We start from the raw sequence: 21,501 nt of genomic DNA, 5'->3' as shown, positions 1-21,501 counted from the left end.
AGTGCTCCATTCCACAAGACCCGCTGCCTCCTACTTAAGGTCTGTGGGATATGCTCCAATAGGATGTACTTTTGCCAAAAGAAATACTAGCAAGATGGTGGGGGTGGGGTAGAAAATGACCAGGCCCAGCCTGAAGCAGACAGCTCTCCACTGAAATCGCAAAGTAGGTACAGGAGTTTCTTCTAGGATCTGTTTTTAATTCTGATTTGGGGAGAGGTCATTTTAATAACCACAAATGGGAAATGAGAGGGCATTTGTTTTATCCTGAAATGACAAGGGGCGGCTCCCTGATTCTGCTTTACTCCACAGACAGGTTTCTTCTGCCCCACGTGCCCAGAGACTGCATCTTGTGAACAGCTTTTTCCTAAGCAGCATCTGGTCCCTCTTGGGAGATTCCATAGACATTTTGTCTCTTTCAGATTTTCAATGGTGTCCTCTGTGGGCGGGAGGGGACCATCTGGCTAAGCGTCACCTGGCTGGCTGAGCCTGCCTAGCTACCCGCTGCTCACTGCTGAGCATTCCTCTACATCAAACAGCTATGGGACCCACCAGGGACCTGGCAGAGTAATAGACAATGGGCTACAGAGCTAGGAAGATGGTATCAATAATAATGCGTTTTATATAACAAACTGCCAATAATAATACTTTTATACAACAAACTGCACCACGTGACTTTAGAATAGGGACTTATCAGGAGCGTGTTACCTCCTCACCATGTGCACCCTCATGGCTTTATACAATTTATCACTGACTGTTTTGCTTCTGAAAGGGGCGGGGGGGGGGCGTCGGGGAGGAAAGAGTCATCTTTGCCTTAAAAAGACAATAGTAAGGAGGCACAAAGGTATGGGTTTCAGTAGACTGGAACTAAAGTGTATGTTTTAATCATTTAGTAAAGGGACTTTTTACAGAGAAGCAGTGTGTTTGGGGACAAGCACTGAGGGATTGTGGCATCCCGGAATTGTCACCATGCATGAGATGAAAGGGCAGCCAGAGAATGTTTATTGCAAACCAGGGAGATGGAGTTAAATGGGGAAGGACATCCTGGCTCGAACTGTGAACATTATTTGAAGGCTACAGCAAGGTGTGGCCAGCGGAGGGAGTAGGTGATAACTAGGCCTAAAATCCCAGCTTCCTCTCACTCTGTAAATCTCTCTCTGGCACCTCCCACTTGCCAAAGCAAGCAGCAGCCCTGCCCATTTCCCTTGACATCGAAAGCCTTTTACTCTTGAGACATTTGGCCTAAGGGCTTTTATCAGGGAACTATGAATGGCTCAAATGTCCTGCAAATGTACTGGGTAGCTGATGTACACCACAGCTAGCCTAAACCTTAACTGATGGGAAATAATAAATAAATCCACTATGCCACAACCCCCAACTTCCATCACCTCCTAGAATTCCTACATGATCTAGCAGCAGGGTGCCCACTGAGGGCTTGAATACTAACACATCCATCTCCTGGCTTGTACTTTCCCTGTCTCTCTTCCTTGTGCTTCTGTTGGTCCCTCCCATCAAATTCACAATTACCACTGTCTTTCTTATCTGAGATCACATCTCTGAGGATCCTGAGTGAAGGCAGAACCTAATGATCTCCTCCTGCTGGCTTTCCAGGGTGCATAACATGAAAAGAGGCAAAGGGAGACATGAGAGAAATAAAGTCTCTCAACACAGCCCATCCTACCCAACCCCCTACAACAAGCTAGCACTCACTCTCATGCCTGGCTAGCCACAGAGCATGCCATGTAGCTTGGAAGCAATTATTGAACTGTCTCCTCTCTCCTCTTCCCTTTCAAAATGCACCCCAGTCATCTGTTTAGGCTTTCTCCCTGTATATTGGGCTTTAAGTATAGGTGGGTCCCATGCCCCTAGATTTAGCCAAACTCAGATGAAAAATGGAGGAATTTTTTTTCTATAACCATCCATGCAGATTTTATTTGTCATTACTCTCTAAATAATATGTCATAATGACTGTTAATAAACCATCTATGTTTTATTAGAAGTTGCATGTAATATACAGATGATTTAAGACATACAGAAAAGTATGTGTAAATTACATATCAAAGTATGTGTTTTGATGAGGAACTGGACTAGCCTGTGTATTTTGGTATCCACAGAGGCTCCTGACATCAAGGGATAACTGAATTTACCTTACTTAATTGATGTCAGTTGCAATCTAGCCACATGGTAATGTGTACATGTATGGAAGTATTTTTTGTTTTGTTTTGTGAAGAAAGGACAAGATCCCACTGCAGGGGGCATGAGGGGCAGGGGAGAGTGGGAAGTGATAGATACTTGGGACAATGTGAAGAACTGATGGCAGAAAACCAGAGCTTGAAGACTTGCATGCACAGAAATGGGTTTTCATCCAAAAGTTAGAAAATGATAGGGGAATAGGATATGGGCCTTGTCCCAAACAGGAAGCTTAGCCAGTGCCCATTAAGCTGAAGTATAACAGCATTAAATCCCATCCCTAAGATGAGAGTCCACATCTTTTTGTGAGACCTCAGAATATTCAACCCAGTGTGGTAAGTAATGAATGAGAAGGGCTTCAACCAAATCACTTACTAGAACAACCCTAACTGAAAGGACTATTATATAGCCTGTCATGAAGCCAGACTCAGTAATTAGTTAATTACAGATGAGTAGATGGGTTATTGGTTGAACGGACAGGTTGACCTAATAGCACAGAACCAAGTGTACTCAATAAAAATCAAAATACTAATGTTCTTAAGAGATGGAAAACTCCGTTTCTTACACACAGGCTCGTGAGAGATAATCCAATTTCAAGGTCTCAGAACGAAACACATATACATATGAGCAACACTAAAGGGACTCAACATGTAATATTTATACATGTCTGTGTGCATGTGTATAAAATTCAATAACGAAGAAGAGGCCATGAATTCAAGAGGGAGTGTTGAGGGCCTGAAAAATTGGATGGAGCAGAGGGAGAGGAAAATGTCATAAACACAATATTTGTGTTGGCTGGTCTTCTGTGTCAACTTGACACAAACTGCAGTTATCACACAGAAAGGAGCCTCCTTTGAGGAAATGCCACCATGAGATCCAGCTGTCAGGCATTTTCTCTTAGTGATCAAGTGGGGAAGGGCCCAGCCCATTGTGGGTGGTGTCATCCGGAGCTGGTGGTCCTGGGTTCTATTAGAAAGCACTTTGAGAAAGCCAGGGGAAGCAATCCAGTAAGCAGCACCCCTTCATGGCCTCTGCATCAGCTCTTGCCTCCAAGTTCCTGCCCTGACTTCCTTTGGTGATGAACAGCAATGTGGAAGTGTAAGCTGAATAAACCCTTTCCTCCCTAACTTGCTTCTTGGTCATTGTGTTTTATGCAGGAATACAGACCCTGACTAAAACAGTACTCATTTATGAAATTCTACAATAACAATTGCAGGTAAAATTTTTAAATACTAGGGTTCTTCCAATTTCCCTTGTTTAGAACTTTTTCTTTGGTGGTACTGAAGCTGCGATCTTGCACATGCAAGACAGTGTTGTACCATGAACTATATTCCAACCCCTAAATATTAAAGGTATGTATATACATGTGCATATATATGCATTTGTAAACACAGAGACACATATTATAGTTCACATGATACCCATAATATTTGCTGTCATATTATTCTTTGTTATATATTAATATTTTAGCATATTAGTACAAAATTCCATTAACCAAAGTGAATTCCACAGGAAGCCCTGTGTTGATACAGTACTATGCTACATAGAACATTGATGAAAAGAAGTATTCATGAACTGAGACCAATTCTACAGTCAATCTTTCTTAGCATCCTTCCCTTTTACAGAAAGAGTCCCCCTCCCTTTAAGCCCTGAATATTTCTGATGCTTTAGTCCTCCCTATCAGAGATCTTCCCATCACCATCTCTACTAAAAGCCCCTGGAATGTTTGAATGCTGAGTGAGTTTTTAAGAACCAGCCCAGATAAACTAAAGTTGGATTTCCAGAGTAGAACTTTTAACCTTCCATTTTGATAAAGCATATGCAAGAAAAGAGTCGACATGTGTACTTCACACATTTCCTTCTTAATATGTCAGTGAATCCCAGCTTTTTCTTATTGGAGTGTTGTGTGACCTGAGAATCCAGAAGTCATAAAATGTAGCAGGGATGGAATGGAGACCAGTTCTCTCATCTGCCCACTGACAGTTTTTCCATGAGAAGCACCAGGAGGCCAGCAAGAATGGTGGGCATTAACTGAGGGAGTGATATGGAAAAACAACAGCTCTGCACACAAGAGCATTATGTTTGCAAAGAGATTATGGTTGGAGCCAGGAAGCATGTCCCATAAAGAAGCTAAAAAGAAATATATTTAAGTGAATTGCATGAGATTTCTACACAGTAAGCACTGAAAGGAGCAAAAGATAGCAGAGCAGACTACAACCTTCCAGAGGATCAAAGAAAATGGTAGCAAGACTGAGGATCAAAAACTGAAGGGGGAAATAAATAGTCAGGGTGCATGTCTATAAAGAAACAACATGCTTTGTAACATGTGTGAGGTTCTCAGCTCCTAATTCTGCATATTTTAGCTTATTTACTTTCAGAACAGGCCTGTGGGGCAGGAGGTTTAATTCCTGTAGCACAGGTGTCAAATAGCCATACAGTTTGCCTCAACTAAATAACAACTCAGGGCTGGTGGGACAATGGGCAAATTTTTGTTTTGTTGTGTTTGATTAGCATCTCTCATCAGGAAATGTCCAACAGAGGAAAGATGATTCATAGTAGAATCCTGAAGAATCAACGTGGAATCATAGAGGTGTTGCTACTCATAAGGATGCTGTGGGGAAATACAGAGACAAAACACATATCCTAGCTTCCCTTCTGATAAGCCAATTTCAGCTATTTCTGTCATTGTCTGAACCCACTCAAAGTCTAGAAGGAAAATGAATCATACAGCGTATAACAAAATAGGGAAAAAGCAATGCATGCATCTCACAGTGAATAGGAGCTGACTAATGTAGCCACAGATAAAAGATTCACAGTACATTAATTTTGCCAAAATTTGGTCACTTTGTCTGGCCTTACTATCAAGGGAGGCTATGCATCCAGTAAGAGGTACTAAAAGAATAAAAAAGCTATCATGTTGATCTGTGCCACAGGTACTGATGTAGTAGCAACTAGGAGAAATATAGAATTAATGAGAGTAACTCCAGATCACAGGGACAACATACCTGTGCAATACGGCAGGTGGTAAAAAGGCAGCAACAGAGTGCAGGGTGATAGCAAAAGACTTGAAAGGGAGTTCCTTATTTAGAGTGCCACCCTGGGAAGATTTGTGAGGTTTTAAGATTTGTAAAGGATTTTGATAAGCAGTACTCTAGAGTGAAGAATAGACACTCTATTCTTGGTGGAAATGGTGGATGTTGTGGAGAAAAGTAGTGAGACTTTATTCTTAGCTACAGTTTGGACCATAGACAGATTGTGGGAAAGATGGTACCTATATTTTGGGGATATAGCATCAGGCATCATAACGGCACTTTTGGAGGGCCTGACTTGTGTTTCCCAAAAATTCAAATGACAAAGTCTAAGCCCTAGATATTTCTAAATGTGACTCCTTTTAAGACATTAAAGACATGTTTTCATAGACTTGATGTCATTAAGGTGATGCTGTTAGGATAGGCTCTAATGCATTACAACTACTGTCCCTATAAGATGAGATAGCTAGGTGGATAAAGGGTTGCTGTGCAAACTCGAAAGCTACAGTTCACAACCCCAAGTCACGCATGAAAAGGCTGATCCATTAGCATATGTCTGCAATGCCAGAGTTTGGCAGAAGCAGGGTTGAGAAAAGAAGATGATCCAATGTCAGCAGCTCATTGACTACTCAGTCTAGTCAAAACAACAAGCTTAAGGCTTTATAATGAGGTGGAAAGCAAAGGAGGAAGACACTCACGGTTGTCCTCTATCCTCTACATAATGCTTAAGCACATTCACATGTATACACATGTGTCTGCACATGCACATGTGCAAACACTTACACCACATCCCAAAAAAGGAAAAGAAAAATAGAAAAGGAGATGATTACAAGGGTGCACTGAAGGAGGTAGTGTGGCAACACAGGAGAGAAGCAACTATAAGAAAGAAGAGACACATAGCAAGAATCCAGCCATGTTGATATTTGCACCCAGACATCTGGTTCCTAGAATCAAGAAAGCATGCGTTTCCCTGATTTAAGCCACCATGTCTGTAGCACTTTTCAATTTGGCCTTAGCAAACGTACACAATGCATCTGGACTTACTGCTGTATGAGTCTATGTGTAACAATACATTTTCTATTTCTATGAATTTGTGTAGCATGTATCAAAACCACAAATATGTCCCATTTTGAAGCCATTGGAATACACCATTGTGAAAACTAACACAATATTAAGAAATAAAATCTCTTGAAACATTATTACAAGAGTATGTGGATCTAACTTGCCAGGCCACCCATAGGACTAAAGGGCCAGGCTGACATGTCTGCTACCTACTATCACAATGACAAACTACTAGAAATCTTAGCAGATAACCCGCATTCTTTTTTCATTTGTTTGTTTGTTTGTTGTAAAGCTAGACATCAAGAGATTAGTTTTTTCATTTTGGGTAAGGTTTGGCTTATTCTGTTGACTCATTTCTTTGTTGTTTAAGGGTCAGTCAGCTGCAGTCTGGCTGAAGTAGGCTGGCCTTGGCCTTGACTCTGCTCTAATAGACAGAATCTTTTCTGAAACTTGTGAAGGCCAAAGGACAGCAAATACAGATTCCAGAAGTAGAGAGACTCCACAGGTTAATGGGAGAAACTGTAAAGTCATATTACAAAGGCCAAGCAAGCACACAACAAATAATAAATACATAAATAAATATTATTCAGTATCATATTTGTAATCAAGTAAAGATAGGTTACTCTACAAGAAAGAAATCTGACCCAAAATGGCATTTAAAAGAAAATACCCACCAAAATGCCCACTCAGGATAAAATTTCTCCCAAGTTAAAGACACAAATGATAGAGAAGCTCTTGAAGAAGATGCTCAAGATATGACCATTTGACCTAACTTTTCTTCCAAGGTAGAGAACAAGACAGAGAGAGAGAGAGAGAGAGAGAGAGAGAGAGAGAGAGAGGAAAGAGAGAGAGAGAGATGAAGACAGAGATGGAGACAGAGGTAGAGAGACAGAGAAAAACAGAGAGACAGAGAGTCGGAGACACAGAGAGCTGAAGAGACAGAGGCAGAGACAGAGAGAGACACGGAGAGGAATTGAAAGGCCTCTAGCTAGCCCGAGCACGACACACATGACATGAGTCTGGCAGGCCTTGTCCTTCTCCCCCATTTCCTCTGCCTTGCTGAAAACCATTAGATTACATTCCTAAAGCGAGCCCTCAAGGTCTATTCCCTTATTTGGACATTTCCTCCTTTAGAGGCTGACTACCAAGGTCCAGCTATCAAAGTATTCAAATCCAGCAATCAAAAGCCTACCTTGGTTCATCTAATTAACATGCCCAATTAAAATTAAATACCTCATCCTAACACAGGGTTTCTTGTTTTACCTTTAGAAACCACCATTTTCCTAAGAGCCAATTCTTTTTCCTCTCTATCCAGAGACAGTCCTTTGTCCTCCCATTCCCCCCCCCAAGAATTGGTACTCCTGCCCCCTCTCTTTTGTTCCTTTCCCCTTCTCCCTTGTCCTTTATCATCTCTGCTTTTGTCTTCATCCTGTCTTTGTCTCTTATTCTCTGTCCTTTGTCCATCTGGTGCAAATAAATCTACTTTGTGCTTAGAACTTGGTCTCGGGGTCCTGATCTGATACAGATACTTTCAGAAGCAAAGAATGGAAGAATGACGGAGGAAGAAAGAAAGAAAGAAAGAAAGAAAGAAAGAAAGAAAGAAAGAAAGAAAGAAAGAAAGAAAGAGAGAGAGAAAGAAAGAAAGAGAGAGGGGGGAGGGAGGGAGGGAGGGAGAGAGGGAGAGAGAGAGAGAAAGAAAGAAAGAAAGAAAGAAAGAAAGAAAGAAAGAAAGAAAGAAAGAAAGGTGGAAGGAAGGAAGGAAGAAAGAAAGAGAAGAAGAAGAAGAAGACGACGACGACGAAGAAGAAGAAGAAGAAGAAGAAGAAGAAGAAGAAGAAGAAGAAGAAGAAGAAGAAGAAGAGAGAGAATGAGAGAATAAAGAAGAATAGAATAATCGTCTGCTCCTGTGGCTCAGCATTGGGTATAACTGCTCTCTGCTATGAGTCACAGATGACTGAGGGGTCGGTGTAGGGCATGACTCAGGGCCTAAGACAAAGATAGAACTTGATGGAGGTGGCAGGAGGCAGGAGGGCTCAGCAAGTTCAGGCATTATCTCAGCATTCCGGTGAATTCTTCTCTCCTGCAGCTGGAGGAGGCGGATAGAGAGTTCCTGCTGCATCCATAGGAAGAGATCCTACTCAGGCAGGCCTTTGGTCAAGGGCTCAAGTGACTCCAAAAAAGGAGTGGTTGATTCCGAGAGGTTTGTAGATCTGCTTAAGAAAACAAAACAAAACAAAACTGTGTTTCAGCTCCCCTCCCATCAGACTGTGGGCCAGATCAACAGACCATATCACCCTGCCATTGTATGCGGCCCCAGGAGCCAGTTACACAGTCAGTTTGAGAAGTTAATATTTAGAAAGCCTAATGACTCCATATTATTTCCTGTAAGGAAGAAATAATAAGGCAATGTTATCTGGTGTCCCACTCTCACGTAGATTTGCATTTAGCAACAGGGGTTTGAATATTTGTTTGTTTGTTTTTGTAATTATCTTGCTCAATAACAATTCAATAATTGCTAAGACTTGTTTCTGTATTTTGCTTTTTTAGGCAATACTCTTTGATTTTTGACTGCATAGTAACATGCCCAAATATATAAATATTTGTGCATCAAGTTCAAACAACCAGTACATCTCCAAAAAAGAGAACAGAAAAGAAAGAAAGAAAGAAAGAAAGAAAGAAAGAAAGAAAGAAAGAAAGAAAGAAAGAAAGAAAGAGAAAGAAAGAAAGAAAGAAAGGAAGGAAGGAAGGAAGGAAGGAAGGAAGGAAGGAAGGAAGGAAGGAAGGAAGGAAGGAGAAAAGGAGGAAAAAAAGAAAGAAAGAAAATTCTATTACCCTAAAATGACTTAGGAACAGAACTGAATCTTTGCCAAATAAGGTGCCTATTGGCCTTAAGATGCTGAACTTGAAAATGACTGTCTTAGAAACAAAGGCTAAGTGTGGTTGGCTCTCACTCAACGTGGCCACTAACATCCTTAATTACAGGACATGGCATCATTTTGATTCACAGCAGAATAAAAGGCATCTATTTGTATATTTGGAAGTTTGACTGAGGATTTCCTGATGAAGTCATTTCTGCCTTACAACAGCCCTGCTTGTACACTAGAGTTAAAACCAGGTCACCACCATTTCCATGCAAGTGTGAGTGTGTGTGTGTGTGTGTGTGTGTGTGTGTGTGTGTGTGTGTGTGTGTATGTGTGTGTGTACATGCACACTTCATTCCATAGTCTAATTAAGACTTACACATACATAATTTTCTCTAAGATTAATGCTAGTGATAAATCAAAATTTTACCTAAAAAGGAAAACACTTTCAAGTCAATTGTTTCACATCTGGATAGTGAAGAATATAGAATGTATATATTCAAATCTTTTGAGATGTATGCCTCACCCTAAAATGAGTGGATACATCATTTAATGGAGAAAGAGAAACAAGGGAAAGATTGCTCATTGTTATATAAGAGGGATGCCTGTGGCTTCTTACGTATACTTAGGATAGTAATAAATGCGATATAACCTGATTTTAAGTAACACTCTTTTGATTTCCTATGCTTGAGTTCCCCCCAAAGAACGTCAGGATTCTGCCCCTGATATGGGATGGACTCACCTAAGTTCTTGCTGTTCTTCTCTTCTCATTTCTACAGGCTGTGAAGCCAAGGTGTTCCTTTTGCACTGCCTATGTCTCAGAAATGAGGTTTGGCAAGCAGGGAAAGGCATGCCATGGGGTGACACTTGTGTGATACTTTAAATGAATGGTATTTGCAGCACGTCCTTCCTTAAGTAACCCTGGGCCTCCCTCCTTTGGGCCATAGCCATACAACTTCCTCTTTGTCTAAGACCTCAAGTTAGCTTGAAGCAGCAGTGATTGGAAATTCATACACCTGGGAATAGTCCCAGGTAAGTGACCTTTAGGAGCTGTTATGAACAAACCCATGTCCTCTTTGTGCTGGGATAAGCCAGGTTCACTTTCAATAGCAACCGCCAGGAAGTTTAAGTACAGTTGTTTCCACAGTAGCTGCTTTAGTGTCCCTCCCACAAAAACAGCATCCTAAGAAGATGTTTCATACTCTCCTGAGTCACTTTGCCTATACCATATATGTGTTTCTCCTACCATCCTCCCACAGGAAAAAACTATCTAACATAGAAGTATTGTCTTACAGACTGCCTTGAGGGCCCTACTTTTACAAGCAAATTCAGTTAAGACTTCTTGTGTTGCTCAACATTGGAAAATAGTAGGGAGCATCCTCACGTCACACCCTGAATCAGAGTGTATTCTGTAATTTTTTTTTGACTTGTGCCTTGGAGAGTATGCAGCCAATCACAGCAGATGGAGAGTATGCAGCCAATCACAGAAGATGGAGAGTATGCGGCCAATCACAGCAGAGCAGGCTATTCTTTATCTGAAGAAGTACATCCTTCTTAGATGCAGTCCAGCTTGGCCAGCATACTGAGACTTTCCCGGGATGGATGGCATTGTGTAACATCTGTGCTGAGGTCTCTCCAATGTAAAGGCTCCTTCACCCTGTGGCACTTCGCTGTCTTCCAGATTAAGCATAGCCAGGGGCTGTCTTCCCCATTTTTCCTGTTGCTCTCACAATTTCTTAGGCCTAACATTAAAGTTCCTCTGAAAGAGATTGGATCAAGTCACTCATCATATTTAGAGCAGACCCTGTCACTGTGACCTTCCTTCCCTTAACCCAAGAGTAAAGCTATGACTTTTGACCTTGTTCTGCAAAGCCCCAGAATGACTTAACTCCAGTAGACTTGACTCTTGACTCGTGGAGGCCACTCAGTCATGCCTCCTCTTACATCCCTTTTCATTCTTTGATTCTCTTCACACTTGGTGACCTACAAAATTGCTGTTTCCCTTAACTACTCTCTGTTCCTGTTGGTGAGTAGAGTTTGTCACCTAGCTCCTAACCCTGGAAAAAAGCCACTAGTTCAGACTGGCTTTATCTATCCATCCCTGCAACTCTGTAATTCTTGGTCCTTTTCCTTGGTGGTTTCTCCCTATAGCTGTCAGCATCTGTGATCTCTGTGATATTTTTTTACCTGTTCTTGGTTCATCTATGACAATGTGAGCCTTAATGTTATATCATTATACAAAATAATATACAAAACAAAAGGTGCTTATTTGTTGTTCATTTAACTAGCTAATAAACATATGGCTATATATACTTGACTAACATATATATGATGTGTTATATATAAGATATATACTTAACATATCTGACATATATCATATATATGTCATATATGTGTGTTAGTCAAATATATACAGAGATAGATAGATAGATAGATAGATAGATAGATAGATAGATAGATAGATAGATAGATATCACATATATCCATAAATTGTAAGGAAACTTTGACAAAAATCTATCAAATAAATATTCTAAATAAGATATTTAGACATAGTCCAGATTAAAATTATAGACTGTTATTTCTTCTTAGAGGCTGATTTATTTTTGAAGAACTGATTCTTCAATCTCTGTGGATAATTTTTCTAATTATTTTTCTTTCTTCTTTATCCAACCTCAATTAGTATGTTTAAAATATGAGGTATTATAATAGTAATTAACATAATTCATAACTTAAAACTATAAATGTCTACATTCATATATTAACTGAGCTACTACTGTGATACAGTCCACTCCAAAGACAGAGTAGAAAATACTCATGATCTTATAGAGGTTATATTTTGTCAGTGTACACATACAATAAATAATGAATATACTAAATATATCATTTAGTATATTTGCTGAATAAACTAGAGAAATCAGAGGAAATTTCACTGAGAAATTAGTTTCTGGGTGGTTCTGAATTATTGAGTGCAAATTCATGCATATGGATGTTCAAGGAACAGTCCAGAGGAAGACTGAGAGCAGGGCTGAGGCCTTGAGGTAGGAGCATGGCAAACTTGGTATGAAGAACAAGAGAAAGAAATGGTAGGAGATCCAGCCACAGAAGGATCTGGAGAGCAAGTCATATAAGACAAAGAACAAATGTGCCATCAGCTCATTCAACTAACTTGCCCTTTCTGCTGGTTAGGTAAAGTAATTATTCATTTTAAAAGGCCTTGATATCACTGAGCTAATGACTTTAATATATAGTTGCTACTCAGTAAAGTGATAGCTTTCATATTGCTCTTATGTGGCAAAATATTTTAATGATAAGTATAAATGAATAAAGATCATTTATTTATTAAAAAACAAACAAGATCAGTACATTTCGATATTTACTTGTTCTTACAGTGGATTTATTTTGGGTGTATAGGTTTTCATGTGGACACATGCATGTAGAAGCCAGGGGTCAACATCAAGTTCTTCCTCAATCACTTTCCACCTTATGTTTATGAGCCAAGGTTTTCCAGAAACCCAGAGCTGAGCAAGTAAGCTAGAATGGCTGGCCGGTAACCACAGAGGTCCTCCTGTCATCTCCACCTCCAAGTTCTAAGACAGGAATGTGTCACCACGCTCAGCGTTTTTTTCTCCATCCTAGAGATTAGGTTCTCATGGTTGTCTGGCAAGCACTTTACCTACTGTGCCATCCCCTGGCCTGTATTATAATAGATTTGTCCAGATCCAATTCATATACGACTCAACGAATTAATTAGAAGTCTACCTTTCAGTGTATTTTCACATATTCACAGTCATGTAAGCATCACCATGTTCAAAAAGAATCCCTGCATTTTTCTTCTGTCATCTCCCTGCCCAACTCCTAGGCAGCCACTAATCTGCATTTGTTTCTGGAATTGAGTGTTCCAGACATAGAAGGTTTTTTGGTTTTTTTAGACTTATTTACTTTATTATTTTATGAGCAGGGGTGTTTTTGCCTTCATCTCTTTATGTTCACCTTGCTGTGCCTGGGCCCCGATGGGGTCATTTGATCTCTTGGGACTGGAGTTAGAGATAGTTGTAAGCTGTCATGTGGGTTTGAGAATCAAACATTTCTCCTCTGGGAGAGTAATAAGCACTCTTAACTGCTGAGCCAACTGTACAAACCCTAATGATGGAGGCCGGCTTTGTCACTCGCATATTTTCAAGACTGGGCCATGATGTAGACCTGTCACTTTCTTGACTAGTATTATATCTTTGTTACTTTCTGCAGCTAAAGAACATTTCATTACTGTCAGATATTTACCTCCCGTGAAAAATGATGCTATGCACACTTACGTGCAAGGTTTTCTGTGGGTTATGTTTGTATTTCTCTTGAACATATATCTAGAAGGGGCTACTAGTACTCATGGTATTAAATGATAAATATTATCAACTTCCTACTTTGATTTGGTGAGTTAATAAAGTACTATGAAACCAAATATAAGAATCCCATAGGAAAGTATCAAAACTAATTAGTTACACAATTAGGCTTTGGAGACTAGACACACTTTGTGAAAAACTGCAGTAATGTTGGAAAGGCCGTGTCTTGAGTACACAGCCAGGTTTGGAGTATGTTTTTGTATGTGTTCTACTGTGAAGCCTAAGTACATAAAGGAAATGAGAACGGAGACACACAGATATCTTGACTATTGTGGCATGTTGTTGTTTTGTAAGTGACTTCACAGAGGATCACACCTCTTTTCCAGGGTGGGCCCAAGAAATAACACTAACTAATGCTGCCCGGGTCACATGGGCAGACAAGACAGCCTAAAGCCACCTTTTGAAACAGCAAGTCCCCTTGGGCAAATATATATCAAGTCATAAATCCTAAAGAGTCCTTTTAGTGATTGCTACTGTAAGAAGTATGGAACAACAAGGCTTTGGGGACTCCTAATGAAGCAGGGTCACAAAAATGACAAGCAGTGAAAACCCGGAACTTTAGGCCTTGTTTGTAAAGTTTGAAGTAATTTTTTCATGAGGGCACATGGGCAACTCCCTCCTAAACATACAAACCTTCCCACAATAAAACTGCTTTTCACCCCCACTCTCATCTTGGGTCCTTCTAGGCTCTGGGATTTCCCACAGATGCAGTGCTCACAGTTAGGGTGGATTGACCCAGGGTGTTGGGAACTGAGGAGGTGAAGCGACCTTGGCCACAGAAGTCTGACTTTCCTGTTTTGTGGGCTTGAGTCAACTCTAGTCTGCATTCAGTGAGAGCTCATACCATCCACTTGGTCTGACTCAGGCTGAGTGGGGAGTGGCCTTGCTCTGCTCAGAGGCAGTGGTGTCCAGTCCCCGCTCAGCCAAGTGGAAGCTGAGACAGTGGGTAGTTGCTGGTCTCAGAGCATAGAGGAGGGGCCTGGAGGAGGCCTGTGGCCTGCTTGGGGACAGCTGGTGCTGACTAGTCCCAGAGTAACTGTTTACCCAACAAAACCTGAGGCCCATTACTGTGTCATCTCAGCCACCCCTACCCCCTGCTGAGACACACAGTCTGTGAGAATGTACAAAGTAGTTTCTGAAGGGCTGCCTGCAGGAGCAGAACTTGTGCAGTTTTCACATGGGATGGAGACTTTGAGCTCCAATATCTCCTCTTCAGCCTGACCTATAGCAAAAGCTGGAGTGACAAAGGTGTGGGGTTACGCTCTCAACATAGACAAGCATTCTCACATTATTCTAGCCTTTCCTATTAAAGTAGAATACAATGGGATGTGGCAGCTCATACCCGAGATCCCAGCATTTGGGGGGCAGAGGCAGGATATCAGGGTTTAAGGTTATCCTTGGCTACATCTTGAGTTCAGTGCAAGCCTGTGCTATATGAACTCCAGACTCTCTCTTCCTTTTCCTCTTCCTCTCCCTTTCCCCTCTCCCTCTCTCCTCCTCTCTCTCTCTTTCCCTCTCTCTCTCTTTCTCTCATATATATATATATATATATATATATATATATATATATATATATGTGTGTGTGTGTGTGTGTGTGTGTGTGTATAATCACTCAGGGCACACATCCACTGACATTGTCTTCTTCACCAATGATAATGAAGGAGCAGAAATAAGTAACTTTTACAGATTTTTTTCCTTCCTTTTTCTTTTCTCTGTGAACTAAATGTCGTGGTATTTATAAACTAAATAAGATCATACATGTGGTCCAAAAGGTCATCTCATTTTCTCAGACGAATGAAAGTGATGGGAACCAGGTCACAGAGGTAATAAATAGGCAACTGAGCTTCACCAGGAAAGTTGGTCTCCTGCCTCCCAAGTCAAAATGCCCCTCATCACATGACAGTCAGCCAAGAAGGCAGGTCAAAGGCTCGTCAGAAAATATTTGCACCAGGTTTCCAAGGTTGCCTCATCCTTGCTATAGTGTTCTCACCCCACCTCTTGCCAGACCATGAGGTAGCTAAGAATTACAATGACCGCATTCTGTAGTTAAATCGGATGATTTTTCCACTTAGATTTGCTTGAGTCATTAGTATAATATTGGAGAAAAAGATCTTTCCAAGCAGGGGTGTACACAGTGACAGGCAATGTCCTAACATCACAAAAGCAGGTGTGGAGAAGATGGTCCAGTCCACAATGGTCAGTAGTATCACCTACGCAGTCACTGAAGGCATGGTTCTCCACATGATCAGTTGGCTTTCAAATAACTGCCCCCCCTTCCCCCAGAGTTGTACAAATTCACTGACTTCTTCTGTAATTTTTATGCTTTTTCTATGGCTATGTTCAGTTTTGGAATGTGGCACCAGGGACCACTGACTTGGGAAAATATTGTCAGCAATGCATTATGTGACATGCCGGGTGCTACATAGACCACGTAGGACTGACATAAATGATAGTAAGAGTGTGGATCACAGTAAGGTATCATTGAATAATTAGGATGTGATAATTGTTGGATATTTTTGTCATTTTTATGTAACTTATCTCATCATAAATTTATAAATTTGAGTTTAATAACATGCATATAAACTGGCCTTCAAAACAAAAGTTCGAAAATAGAACAGTAGACTCTCTCCAGTAGCTGCAGGTGCCTTCTGCATTCCTCTCGGTATAATCAGCTGTCCTAAACTTTGCTGGCTTAATTACGTGGCCCGAGATACTACCCTCATGGGGATATGTAAACAGTAACCACAAATACGCTGAGGACCTCTGGCCTCTTTGTTTTTATTCCTAACATTACTGGTCCCCATTAAAACTGCTCTTCCCTGACAATGATGGGACGAGCAAGAACCAGAAGTCTAAATTGTGTTTCTGAGCCCCACCCACCACATGGCTTCCACTGAGGCTGGAGATTTACACAGTGTGTCTCTGCCCTAAGTGAGGTAGCAAGCAGGCCATCCCAGCTCATCTCTTGTGATTTATCTGTCTGTGAAAGCTTTCATGATGTTTGCCTAAAAGCTTCATATATATCTAATTTCAGTGATGTCTGTTTCCATTTTCCTGCAGAGAACATTGAGGCTTAAGTCATTTAATTATTCTACCCCTAAGGTAATAGCTGTGAAAGATCCAAATTCAGGGTTGATTAAATTTACTGGCTTAATTTAAGAAAAATTAGGCAATGATTAAGAAGGTCCAGTGTGAATAGGCTCTAACAATCTCTAATAAGGAATAAAGAAAAGGGCCACCTTAGAAGTTGCTGCACAAGAGAGGAGGCCCTGAAATGATTTTGTAGCCAAAAATGTCATTGAAACAGAATAGTTTTATGAAGATACAACTTAATGGGGATGTGAGAGAGTGTGTTAGTGATACATTATTGTATTGTACTTTTGCTATGTAGCAAAACTGTTCATACTTGGAGCAAGGCAGGCAGGTTAGACATATACTATGGGACCTGGGCTCATCCTATGCCTAGGATTCAGCAAGTTAACCCTGTGATAACTGGTAGAAGAGAAGAGAGTGACTCAGATCCATTATAGGCATTTCTCATCTTGCTGAAGGATAACTGGGTTATTTTTTTGCCACAATCCCTTTGCATAGAACTGGCATATTACCCATGTACCACTTTCTAGTAGGCCAAATCAATTTTCAAGAGCAGCCTGTATTGGGTTCAGCCCCTAAGTCTTTAGTGAAAAGGGCTACAATGTTATAGAGAAGGGCACAGATACAGTGAAGAAGAAAGAATTTGCAACACTAATACATTAGTCAAGAAGTTAGAAGAGTTAGTGGGATATGCACTGTGATTAGTGTCTAGTGTGTATGCACTATAAGTTCCAGACCCTCCACTCCCTTTAACTGGTTCCTCACTTTAACTGGTCGTTTCTGGATCAACAGCACAGTACCTAGAAAGGGGTTAGAAAGTTGGAATCAGTCTAGACCATATAGGCCACCGATGCTCTCTTGTGGCTCTGAGTCTGACCAATCAGAAGCAAGCAGCTCTGGTCTTTACAGCTTACAGCATATTTTTATACTCCACCTCAGACTCTCAATTGTAACTATGTAGAGGGGAGTGTGATTAGGGTTATGTGCCTCAATTCTTTGCTGTGGTTAGTGAGTAACTTTTTCTCCCCTTTACTCCTATGCCATATATCTTTTCTTTGCCTTCCCTATTCTTCATCTAGCTCTCTTCTGTTATATGTGGACTACCTCAAAAGGATTTGGTACCCACTAACCTAAAGCTGGACTACCAAGATAAAGACCTAGAAGATTTGAGAGGATTGAAGGGTGAGCTCATGGCATTTATGCCCATGGCTCTTTCCCTGTGAGGTCACATTAGCACACTGACACTCTTAACTTGACCCATATGCCTTGGTCTTTCCCTTCCAGGTCTTACCAATCAGTCTCCCCTTCTCATTTCTTCAGGCTGTGGCTAGCAGTGGTCTGTGATTTTTATAATACCTTTCATTCCTCTTTCACTCTGCTATGCATTTCCAATTAGTCCCTTTGTCTATAAACCTTCCTTGATGTATGCTATCTTTGGAGTACCTGATTTCCTACTGATATTTTACCTAACAGAATTCCATGCATAAATAAAACCCACATTCTCCATGAAAGAAATGACTTTAACATATTGTCCTATCATGGTATCCAGTCCAATATCCAGAATATCAATTTGGTTCTGCCATGTTCAAATATAGCTCCTTTTAGACCCAAAATGTATTAACTATAAACAGATGTTGTGTTTTCTTTCCATTGCATAATGTCAAAAGACTAGATGAATAATGGAAAGCCTATAGCACCCAGTAATCAAGTATCTCTCTCACCCCAGACTCATAAGAACCTAAAAACTCAGAATATTACATGATTAGATCTGATTCTATTCTTTAGGAAGAAACCCTTCACCCAAAGTTCTCCAGTACTCTTTAAACTCTTTCTAGCATATTCATTTTTTCTATTACATTCTTTGATAATATTCAATGGCTATTAGAGAATATGTTCTTCTTTGAGACTACACAAGTTTCTCAGTCTGCTTCCTGATTGTACAAGTTTGAAAGTTGTTGAAAATTTCAGTAGCCATAGACGACTACAAAAGGGTTGTCTTATGAGTTGCTTAAGGGTTCTTTCTCAGTAAAACTTCTTAAAAATTCCTCAAGCTTTTTGTATTTACTTCTAGTCATTCCTATATATCAAAAGTCACATGATTGATGTTTTTACTTTATCCAAGATGCATGTTTTTGTTCTTTTCCAACGTAATTGCTCAGTTTTTATCTTAAAAGTTAATGAATCTAGTGAAAATGATATATCAAAAATATTTTCCCTGAAATATTTGAATGATAGAATGAAACTAAAAGCTACTTCAAGCCCCAACAATTATGGTAGAGGGCGCCCATTTCTGTTTTTCTACAGATCTTATATGTATGTGTCATTGTTTATGAAATCATCTTTTTCAAATCTTTGATTCTTTGTCAAGTGTAGCTGTGATAGCAAAACTAAAATTCAGTTTTCTAGTTTTTTTCCATGAGATATATTAACTTAGAAACTGTTTTATCTGGTCCTCACTTAACTTCCTTACACAATAATCTCCCAGATATTTTCTCCCAGAAACACACACACACACACACACACACACACACACGGGCATACACACAATTTACCATGTTCTTAACCTTTGAAACAAGTTTGGTCAATGCCTGCTACCAGTCTACTAAGCCAGAGATAGAATTTTGGTTTTTGATGGGTACACATCTAGATGGGCAGCATATCCACCCCTCTACTAATGTTAGTTTTGGTATATTGCAGGAAGAGTCCCAGAAATCTGACAACTTCTTTAATTTCAAAAAATAATATTGAGAATCAAAGCAGAATGTAAGATCAGGCTCATTGTATAAGCAGCAAATAGCCCTAATATCAATTGCTTTAAAACTACAAATCTCTTTTTCCTTTACTAACTAAAATTTACAGATGAGAGTCACAAAACTATGGTATATTGTTATCGGTTATCCAGTCATAGTAACAATTCTATTACTAGTCAAGGTGATAACTTCAAATTAACCCTGTACACATGGTTAATTTGTACTGCATGGTTTGATTCATTATTCACTCCATGGTCAAAAAACGTGTCTTAACATAGTAACTCATAGTGGCAAACCCCAGTGAGGGTTGGGCATGGAAACCTCATACCTCACATCATCTCTTTACATATAACTAGAAGTGATATTCATCACTTCCATATACATACCGAACACTAGCTTGCTTTCATTGTCTTTGCACAAGTTGAGCCCCGGCCTGGAATGTTGTTCTCCATGTATAGAGAGTGCTCTCTGAGTCTAGTTCTTCAATGAACCCTTCTGTGTGGCTAGGTTCTTTGTAGGGAAATTCCCTAATACCTCTTCCAGTCGTAGATTTCCTCTTTGTGTTGTCCAGAGTGTTATATGCACATTGGTATGATATAAATTGTTATGCTGTGCTATCGCTAACATCTTTACATGTTTTTACTCCCACTACATTTTGAGGTTCTCCAGACATAAAAATAACAAAAATGATAGCCCAGGCTTTCCGAGAGTGTACTGTGTTTTAGACACTGTTGTAATGTTTTTGCACATTGACTCATTTAATCTTGAACAGAACTCTATTATTACTTCCAGGTGAAGAATTTTTCTCAGGTGAGAAAACTCCTTGACAGTAAGGTACTTTCCCAAGGTGAATTTTGACTATCTAAGCATTTTGGCAGCCCTTGACATGCAAGCCTGTTTGATGAACAAAGATTCCTATTACCTTCACATTACTTTGTCATCATTTGCTATATGTAAGCACTATATTCCACAACCATCTTTTTCTATAGAAGAGCACTGATGTATCTGTGATCTATTAGACATTTTTGTATTGGATCACATACCACTGTCTTCTTCTGAGTCGTGTTGTGGATGAATCTATAAGCCTAACTTTAATGGAAAGCTTATATACCCTACTACTACTTCCTGGTATACTTCAGAAAGATCTCAGAAACCTAATAACCATCTTAATTTCAAAAAGGAATGCTGAATATAGATATATATGATATAATGTAAGCTTAGGCTCATACTATAAGAAGCAAATAACTCTAATAACAGTTGCCTTAAAATGACGAATAGTTCCCTCTGTTAGTTCAAAGCTATGGACAAAAGTAAGTCTCGGAACCCTGGTACATTGCTATCTGGTGTTGAGACCCAAGATTTCTCTGTTATATTGTTTGTACCATGCAGATGACATTTAAGACATAACTCAAGTGATGCTAGCCAAGAGGACTATGGGAACATTTACTGATCCTGTCTCATTCCAGCTCGAATGCAAGAAGGCAAAGGATACTTCCAGAAGTAGGATCATGGTTCTTGCAATTGCATCTGCTGGACAGAAGTTACTCACATGGTCATTGAAGAACAAGAAAAACTAGAATATATCACATTTATCTAGGAAGTTCCTTAGCTGGGTGGAGTGAGGATTTCATTTCTGACTAGGTAAAATAGTTTAAAAATTAGTAACATTTTTATTTAGCTGGAAAAGCATCTGTTTTCACTCACAGCTGGCTGTCATTGCTATCTGAGAGGTGACTGTGTCTCAGACAAGTGATCAAAGTACATCAAAAGCTATGTTCCTGCTTTTCTTACAGTCATCTCACCATTTGTATTATTATTATTATCAGTCTTTGCATGATTATTGTATCAGTCTGCACTTCACTTGTGGGAAGACAATTTGAAAACATACTATTTTAGTAGAAAACTAAAATTCAACTTTCAAAATAGACCAACGATTGGCTCATACACATTTGTCATGGAAAAAATAGAGCCTAGTGAGAATGCTAGCTTACTAAAATACAGAGACTGCTATTTATTTTTCATGTTACATTGCCATTCTGTATTTTAAAATCGTGTTTTTAATGTAACTCTCCCTTTCTCTCTAAAACAAAAGTTAGCACTTGAATGGTACTACATATGTCAACTC

At 39.9% G+C, this 21,501-nt stretch overlaps 1 long non-coding RNA gene across 12 annotated transcripts in view; it reads right to left on the bottom strand.

Annotated features, from left to right (window-relative positions):
• Positions 1-8,129: 8,129 nt before the first annotated feature.
• The window catches only part of Gm14064, a 59,011-nt gene continuing 45,639 nt past the window's right edge, over positions 8,130-21,501 (bottom strand). For all 12 annotated transcript variants that reach the window (XR_866773.2, XR_375021.3, XR_375023.3 and 9 more), the window contains one exon: positions 8,130-8,488. This is a non-coding gene — a long non-coding RNA (predicted gene 14064). The remainder of the gene's footprint in view (positions 8,489-21,501) is intronic.

The sequence above is a fragment of the Mus musculus genome, chromosome 2 (assembly GCF_000001635.26).
Source record: "Mus musculus strain C57BL/6J chromosome 2, GRCm38.p6 C57BL/6J".
NCBI lineage: Eukaryota > Metazoa > Chordata > Mammalia > Rodentia > Muridae > Mus > Mus musculus.
The sequence above is the reverse complement of the archived record's forward strand: the minus strand, read 5'-3'. Positions and strand labels throughout refer to the sequence as shown.